This window comes from Arachis hypogaea, chromosome 12, assembly GCF_003086295.3.
Source record: "Arachis hypogaea cultivar Tifrunner chromosome 12, arahy.Tifrunner.gnm2.J5K5, whole genome shotgun sequence".
NCBI lineage: Eukaryota > Viridiplantae > Streptophyta > Magnoliopsida > Fabales > Fabaceae > Arachis > Arachis hypogaea.
In genome coordinates, this window is record NC_092047.1 from 58,618,470 (window position 1) to 58,627,328 (window position 8,859).

An 8,859-nucleotide genomic window follows, 5' to 3' on the forward strand; every position below is an offset into this window, starting at 1 on the left:
CCGCTTCTTAACTGTATTGCCTTGCATTCTTCTTTAGGATTTGGAATTGTGTCACTTGGCAGGGAACTTGATGGTCTCTCAACAGAAATCTGCTTGGAGATTTGCCCAATCTGCCTCTCTAGGTTCTTCATGGAAGCTTCATGGTTCTTGGTTGTCATTTCTTGGTGTTTCCACATTTTGTCTATCAAAGTTTCCAAGTTAGTGATTCTTTGAGAGTCCTGTGGAATTGGCTGGTTATGGGGTGTTGAGGGTTGATGGTAAGTGTTTTGGTTTGTGAGTTGGTTATTGGATGGATAATGGTTGGAGTTGGGGTGGTTGTTTTGGGGTTTTCTGTAGGGGTTTTGGGTGGTTTGCTGCTGGTTGTTGTTTCGGTTGTTTCTTGAAGTGTTTTGATTTGAATTTCTTTGCCATGGTTGTTGGTTTTGGTTATGGTTATCTCGCCACCTCAGGTTGGGGTGGTTCTTTGATGAGTATTTTGGAGGAAAAATAAATTTCTCCCAAAACACACAAATCTAACCGGCAAGTGTACCGGGTCGTATCAAGTAATAAAAACTCACGGGAGTGAGGTCGATCCCACAGGGATTGAAGGATTGAGCAATTTTAGCTTAGTGGTTGATTTAGTCAAGCGAATCAAGATTTGGTTGATGGTTTTGTGACTTGCAGAATTAAATTGCATTGAAGTAAAGAGAATAAGAAATAAATCGCTGAAACGTAAAGGACAAGAAATTAAATGGCAGAAACTTAGAGTGCAAGAAATGTAAATTGCGGAATCTTAAAGTGCAAGAAATGTAAATGACTCGGAATGTAAAGGGGATTGGGAAGTGGATTTGCAGAAATTAAACAAAGAAAAGTAACTTGCATCAAACAAAAGAGTAAAAGGGAATTGGGATTGAATCGGATCTTATAGCAGAAAAGTAAATGAACATGGAGAGCAATAAACAGAATGTAAATTGGAGATTTGGATCTCGGGACCCAGAGACTAGAAAACTAAGTCTAGATCTCAATGCCTTCCTAGATCCAATAAGAACAATTGCAAGGGAATTGTAAATTGCAAAGAGAATAGATGAAGAGCAATTAACCGGAAATGAAATTCAATTAACAGTAAAGAAACAGAGAGATCCAAGATTGAGATTGAAACAGAATTTCTTCAATTCTCCAATCCAAGATCTAAGACAAGTGTAATTGAAATTGAAAGCAATAAAACTAAGAGGAAGAGAAGTGAATTCTCCTTCCCCAAGACAAAGAAATTCAAGTTCACTCAATAACAAAAGCTCTCCGAAAACTATTATGAAAATTCCAAAAGGAAAGCTCCCCGAAGAACTTGAATTTTATCCTATTTATACACTTTCTTCAAATGATCTTCAAGCCTTGAGTTGGGCCTTTGCTCTTGGTGGAATTGGGTTGAAAGAGGCCTTGGTTGATTGCTCTTGAAGTTTGGAGAAGAACCAAATTGAACCAATTGAACCGGTTTTGAGGTTAGCAAAAGTTGGACCAAAAGTTGGAGCTAAAGTTAGGGGTCTAACTTTGGCTCCAACTTTTCATAGCAGCCCACAAAACTTGCTGGTATGAACGTTGGTGCCAACGTTAGGGGTCTAACTTTGACCCTAACGTTGGCCTTGCCTTGTGTGCTAGTGGCGCCAACGTTAGCCTCCAAGTTAGGGGTCTAACGTTGGCGCAAACTTTTGCTCCTCTTCCTTGAATTTTCATGCGCCAACGTTAGCCTCCAAGTTAGGGGTCTAACGTTGGCGCAAATGTTGGTGCCCAGGGGAGAAATTCATGTGCCAACGTTAGCCTCAAAGTTAGGGGGCTAACGTTGGCGCAAACTTTTGGAGCCCAGGGGAGAAATTCATGTGCCAACGTTAGCCTCAAAGTTAGGGGGCTAACGTTGGCGCAAACTTTTGGAGCCCAGGGGAGAATTTTCAAGTTCCAACGTTAGCCTCCAAGTTAGGGGGCTAACGTTGGGGCTAACTTTTCAACCAAAAGTTTGTGCAAAAGTTTGATGCTAACTTTAGGTCCAGCTTCTTGCTTCCTAGTTCAATTTCACTTATTTCATTGTCTTCTCTTTACTCCTAGCTATTCCTTCTTGCTTCAACCTTTCTCCAAGCTTTCTTCACCTATCATTAATCAACCAAACTCATCAAAGCTATGCTCAAAATCATGAGATATTCATTCTTTCATGATATGCAACAAATATAGCATAAAACCTCATGAAATGGCATGAATTCATATATGGTTGGTTCAATCAAGGGAAACATGAAAATCTACTCAATTAGCTTGCTTGTAGCTCAAGAAAGTGCATAATTCTAATGAAAACAAGAGAAAAAGACTAGCTAAAATAGGCTAGGATGACTTGTCATCACAACACCAAACTTAAAGCTTGCTTGTCCCCAAGCAAGAAAAGATTTATTGAGAAGAAAGAATGAATTGGAAGAGGATGTTCATGCTAGCAGAGTATTATTGATAGTTCATGGGGTTTTGTGTGGATATGCAAATACTCACTTCTTATTGACTCCTAGGCCTAGAAAGTCTCCTTCAAGCTTCAAGTGACATATTGCTATGACCTCTCATTATTCTTTTATCCTTGGCTATTACTTTGTTTATAAGCTTTATTTGAGTGTCATGTGTAGCAAGTTCATTTTCTTTTCTTTATACTTGACACATTATTCACCATAGACACTTGGCTCACATTTCTTCTTAAAACATTGATGCCCAGCACCTCTTTGGGTTACTAAATGCCTTGTAGTTAGGTTGCTCTTGATAGTGGACTTTCAGCTGATGATCCCGGATTAGTTAACCCAAGTCACCGAGTGTTGAGGCACTCCTAAGAGCTTACTAATCCAAGCAGATCCTAGTACAAAGACATCACAGGCATATATTGTAGAGTTCAAGCTATTGGTGTCCAGCTTTGTTTCTTTTTGTTTCCTTTTGTTCTGCCACTTTTTGGCTATCTTTTTTTTTTTCTTTCCTTCTTTTTGTTTTTCTTTCTAACCACGGAATTTAATTCAATTGAGATTCATAGACAGTAGGCCACTCTTTACTTAGAAGGAGATATCCTGGCTCTTTATTCACTAAAAGTGAGCTATTATACAATCACACACATACCACCACTTACTTTTATTCTACTTCTATCTAACAGAAACCATCTTACTTCATATTCAAGCATTTCTTTTATTGAATTTAAAGTGCAGGGAACAAACATGCTTTTTGCTAAGTGAAAGTAAACACACAAGCATACACATAGACTAGTTTACTTATTCTAAGAGAAGTTTGAATCTATTTGAACTAAATGAACACTTTATCAAGACATCAATCAAAAACATTTCTCAACAGTAAAGGTTAAGTATAGATACAACCTATTGGTTTGCATTTCTTTTGTTCTTCTTTCTGTTGTGCCCCTTTTTGAGTCTTTATGCATGGTACCTTCAATTGGTGGTTAAGTTCCACTTAATTACTTGCTACTCCTTCTGATTCAACAGGTTAACTCTGGGCAAACTTTTGTGTCCTTGCTAAAGGTTATGATATTGGGACTAAACAAAAATAGTTAAGTTGTTGAATAATCTGTTTGATTGCTTGGAACTAGCAATGTGCAGGAAGTTAGAATGAAGTTTTGGTGGAACACCAAACTTAGCATCTTGCATTCTCCCTTCGATTGTTTTTGGTGTGCAACACCAAACTTAGCTTCTTGCAATACATAGCAGTTATCCAACGCTCTTATTGAAAAAGTTATGAAAAGAAAACTACCTCCGGTTGGGTTGCCTCCCAACAAGCGCTCTTTTATTGTCACTAGCTTGACATCTTTCAATTCTTTTTAAGAGGGCTGTAGGTGTTGAACCTCTTTTTCCTTATCCAATTGTCCTCCCAAATACAGCTTTGCTCTGTGACCATTTGTTGTGAATTGATTCTTTGTTGCCTCATCTAGCAGTTCAATATTCCCATAGGGAAAAACCTTTGTCACCAAGTATGGGCCAGTCCATTTAGACTTCAGTTTGCCAGGAAAAATTTTAAGCCTCGAATTATACAGGAGCACTTGCTGTCCTGGCTTGAATTCCTTCTTTGTGATCTTCTTGTCATGCCACTTCTTAGCTCTCTCCTTGTATATCTTCGCACTTTCATAAGCTTCTAGTCTAAATTCATCCAACTCATTTAGTTGTAACAACCTTTTTTCTCCTGCAGCTTGGGGATCAAGGTTGAGGAGTTTAGTGGCCCAAAAAGCTCTGTGTTCAAGCTCTACAGGGAGGTGGCAGGATTTGCCATACAATAGCTGAAAGGGTGACTTGCCAATAGGAGTTTTAAAAGCTGTCCTATATGCCCACAATGCATCCTCTAGCTTTCTAGCCCAATCTTTTCTTGTGATTCCCACTATTTTCTCTAGGATCTTCTTTAATTCTCTATTTGCAAGTTCAGCTTGGCCGTTAGTCTGAGGATGGTAAGGTGTGGCTACTTTGTAAATTACTCCATATTTGTGAAGGAGTTTCTCCATTTGTTTGTTGCAAAAGTGACTACCACCATCACTAATAAGACTCTTGGGCACTCCATACCTAGTGAAGATGTGCTTTTTAAGGAATTGGAGGACGATCTGTGCATCACAGGTGGTTGTGGCTATGGCTTCCACCCACTTTGAGACATACTCCACTTCTACCAGGATGTATCTAAAAGAATAGGAAGGAGGAAAAGGCCCCATGAAATCAATTCCCCATAGATCGAACAATTCTAATTCTAAGATAAAGTTTTGAGGCATCTCATTCCTTCTTGTTAATCCTCCTGCTTTCTGGCATTCATTACATTGGTGTACATATTCTCTGGCATCCTTGAAGATAGTTGGCCAATAGAAGCCACTCTGCAGTATTTTTGCGGCTGTTTTTTCTGGGCCAAAGTGTCCACCATAAGCTGAACCATGACAATGCCACAAGATGTCTCTCACTTCACTTTCAGGAATACACCTTCTGATCACTCCATCAGAGCATCTCTTGAATAAGAAGGGTTCATCCCATGAAAATTTCCTTGCTTCGTTGATCAACTTCTTCACTTGTTGCTTAGAGAATTCTTGCGGTATCTTCCTTCCCACTTTGTAATTTGCTATGTCAGCAAACCAAGGTACTTGCTGGATCTGCAGAAGGTGCTCATCTGGGAAGCTTTCATTTATGGGCTGGGATGCTTTTTGACTTGTTTCATGTGGTAGCCTTGACAGATGATCAGCGACCTGATTTTCAGTGCCCTTCCTATCTCTTATCTCAATGTCAAATTCTTGTAGGAGCAGTATCCACCTGATGAGTCTTGGTTTAGCATCCTGCTTTGACATCAAATACTTAAGTGCAGCATGATCAGTGTAAACCATAACTTTGGATCCTATCAGATATGATCTAAACTTATCAAATGCATAGACTACAGCTAGCAACTCTTTTTCTGTTGTGGTGTAATTTCTTTGGGCCTCATTCAACACTTTACTTGCATAATATATGACATGATGCAAATTTCCCTTCTTTTGCCCAAGTACAGCACCAATTGCAATGTCACTTGCATCACACATGAGTTCAAAAGGTAATTCCCAATCTGGAGGTGTGATGATTGGTGCTGTTGTGAGTCTATTTTTTAAAGTTTCAAAGGCATGCTGGCAGTTTTCATCAAAAACAAAAGGGTTATCAAGCATTAACAGATTACTTAAAGGTTTGGCTATTTTTGAAAAGTCCTTGATAAACCTTCTGTAAAATCCGGCATGCCCAAGAAACTTCTAACAGATTTCACATTAATTAGTGGAGGGAGTTTTTCTATGATCTCAACCTTTGCCTTATCAACCTCTATCCCTTTTCTTGAAACTTTATGGCCAAGAACAATCCCTTCGGGTACCATGAAATGGCATTTCTCCCAGTTTAAAACCAAGTTAGTTTCTTGGCACCGTTTCAAGACAAGAGTTAAATGGTTTAGGCAAGCATTGAAATTATCACCAAAAACAGAGAAGTCATCCATGAAGACTTCTAAAAATTTCTCGACTATATCAGAGAAAATGGAGAGCATACACCTTTGAAATGTGGCAGGGGCGTTGCAGAGCCCAAAAGGCATCCTCCGATATGCAAAAACTCCAAATGGACATGTAAAGGCAGTTTTCTCTTGGTCCTTGGGGTCCACCACGATTTGATTATACCCAGAATATCCGTCCAAAAAGCAGTAATAGGCATGGCCGGCTAACCTTTCCAGCATCTGATCAATGAATGGGAGAGGGAAATGATCCTTCCTGGTGGCATCATTCAATCTTTTATAGTCTATGCACATCCTCCACCCAGTCACTGTTCTGGTAGGGATCAACTCATTCTTCTCATTAGTGATGACCGTCATTCCTCCCTTCTTTGGTACAACTTGAACCGGGCTTACCCATGGGCTGTCAGATATTGGGAAGATTATCCCTGCATTCCACAACTTCATTACTTTCTTCTGGACAACTTCCTTCATTGTAGGATTTAGCCTTCTTTGCGGTTGAACCACTGGTTTGGAATTATCTTCCAAGAGGATTTTATGCATACATATTGCAGGCTGATTCCCTTCAGGTCATCAATGGTCCATCCTAAAGCATCTTTATGAGCTTTGAGTACGTCAAGAAGTTCTCCTTCTTCCTTCTTTGTCAGGGATGAATTAATGATTACTGGGAAGCTCTCCGATGTGCCAAGGAATGCATATTTGAGATGGGTGGGTAAGGGTTTCAGTTCTTGTTTTCGTACATCTTCCTTCTTATCTTGTCTTTCATCTTGCTCAGTGAAGGTCTCAGCCACTTGTTCCTCTGTTGCCCCTTGATTTCCTTCTTGTTCTTGAAAATTTTCTTCCAATGTTTCTTCCACCAAACTATCTATCATATCCACTCTTACGTAATTCTCTTGCTCAGGAGCGTTTTGCATTGATTTGAACACATTTATGATCATTTGTTCATTATGGCCCTTGCTGTGTGTAGAAATGGCCTTCCCAGAATGATTGAGTCGTTTCCTTCTTCCTCAGTGTCCAAAATTACAAAGTCTGCTGGAAAAATAAACTCCCCAACCTTCACCAACAGATTCTCCACAATTCCATTGGGTGTCTTGATTGATCTGTCAGCCATGACTAGTGACATCCTGGTGGGTTTAAGTTCTTCTATGGCAAGTTTTCTCATCATTGAGAGAGGCATTAAATTGATGCTGGCACCCAGGTCACAGAGAGCCTTGTTGAGAATTATCTTGCCAATAGTGCATGAGACTACAAAGCTTCCCGGATCCTTAAGTTTTGGTGGAATACCCCGTTGAATCACAGCACTGCATTCCTCGGTGAGTAATATGGTTTCCTTTTCAAGCCAACTTCTTTTCTTGTTGATAAGATCCTTCAGAAATTTGGAATATAGAGGCATTTGCTCAAGTGCTTCAGCCAAGGGAATATTGATTTCCAGCTTCTTAAAATCTCAAGGAATTTGTGAAAATGCTGGTCTTTAACCTCTTTGTTGAACCTCTGGGGATATGGCAGTGGAGGTGTGATGCTCTTTCCTATTTGCTGCTGCCCTGAGCTACTTCCTTTGAGCTATGTGGCTGGTTATCTTCTCTTTAAGGTTCTCAGTGCCTTTGTTTGGCATCACAACTTGCTCCTTAGCTTCATCTGCCTTTGTTTGATTCTCATCCTCTGTTGGCTCTTTGATGTTCTCTGCTGTTTCCTTGTAGTGTCATTGTTGCTTATCAATGTTCTCCCACTCCTTAATTGTATTGCCTTGTATTCCTCCTTGGGATTTGGAATTGTGTCATTGGGCAGTGAGTTTGAAGGTCTCTCAACAGATACTTGCTTGGAGAGTTGCCCCATCTGTCTCTCTAGGCTCTTCAGGGAGGCTTCCTGATTCTTGGTTACCATTTCTTGGTGTTTCAACATTTTGTCTATCATGGCCTCCAAGTGAGTGATTCTTTGGGCTTCAGGTGATACTTGAGGTGGGTTATGAGATGTGGGTGGTGGATGGTAGGCATTTTGGTTGGTGGGTTGGTTATTAGATTGGTATTGGTTGAGGTTGGGGTAGTTGTTTTGAGGTTTTCTGTAGGGGTTTTGGTTAGTCTGCTGCTGGTTGTGATTTTGGTTGCTTCTTGGGTTGTGTTGGTTTGAATTCCTCTGCCATGGTTGTTGGTTTTAGGTATGGTTATCTCCCCATCTGAGGTTTGGGTGGTTCTTCCAGGATGGATTGTATGTATCACCATACACTTCATTTGGTCCTTGGTTGTGCATATACTGTACTTGCTCTTGTTGTTGTTCTTCTTGAGTTTCTTCACTCTGTCCCCATGTGGTTGATGGTTGGCTGCTGTTAACTGCTACAACTTGGAGACTATCAATCCTCTTGGCCATTTGCTCAAATTGTTGTTGAATTTGCTGCTGCATCATCTTGTTTTGAGCTAGGATTGAATCCACTCCTTCTAGCTCCATTACTCCTCTCCTTTGTGATGGTTGGCGGCCTCTTTGATGAGCAAAGAAATATTGGTTGTTGGACACCATATCAATGAGTTCTTGAGCCTCTTCTACAGTTTTCATGAGTTGCAAGGAACCTCCAGCTGAATGATCCAAAGCTTCCTGGGATTTCAGTGTTAAGCCTTCATAGAAGTTTTGAAGCTTCTCCACTCATTAAACATAGCAGGGGGACATTTCCTGATCAGAGCCTTGTACCTCTCCCATGCCTCATAGATGGGTTCGGCCTCCATTTGTGTAAATGTTTGTACCTCAGTTTTAACCTTTAATCCTCTGAGGTGGATAAAATTTGGCAAGAAACTTAGTTACCAAATCATCCCAGTTGTTAATACTGTCCCTTGGAAACGATTCCAACCATTGAGTGGCCTTGTCCCTAGAGAAAATGGGAATAGCATCAGTTTGTAACTGTCA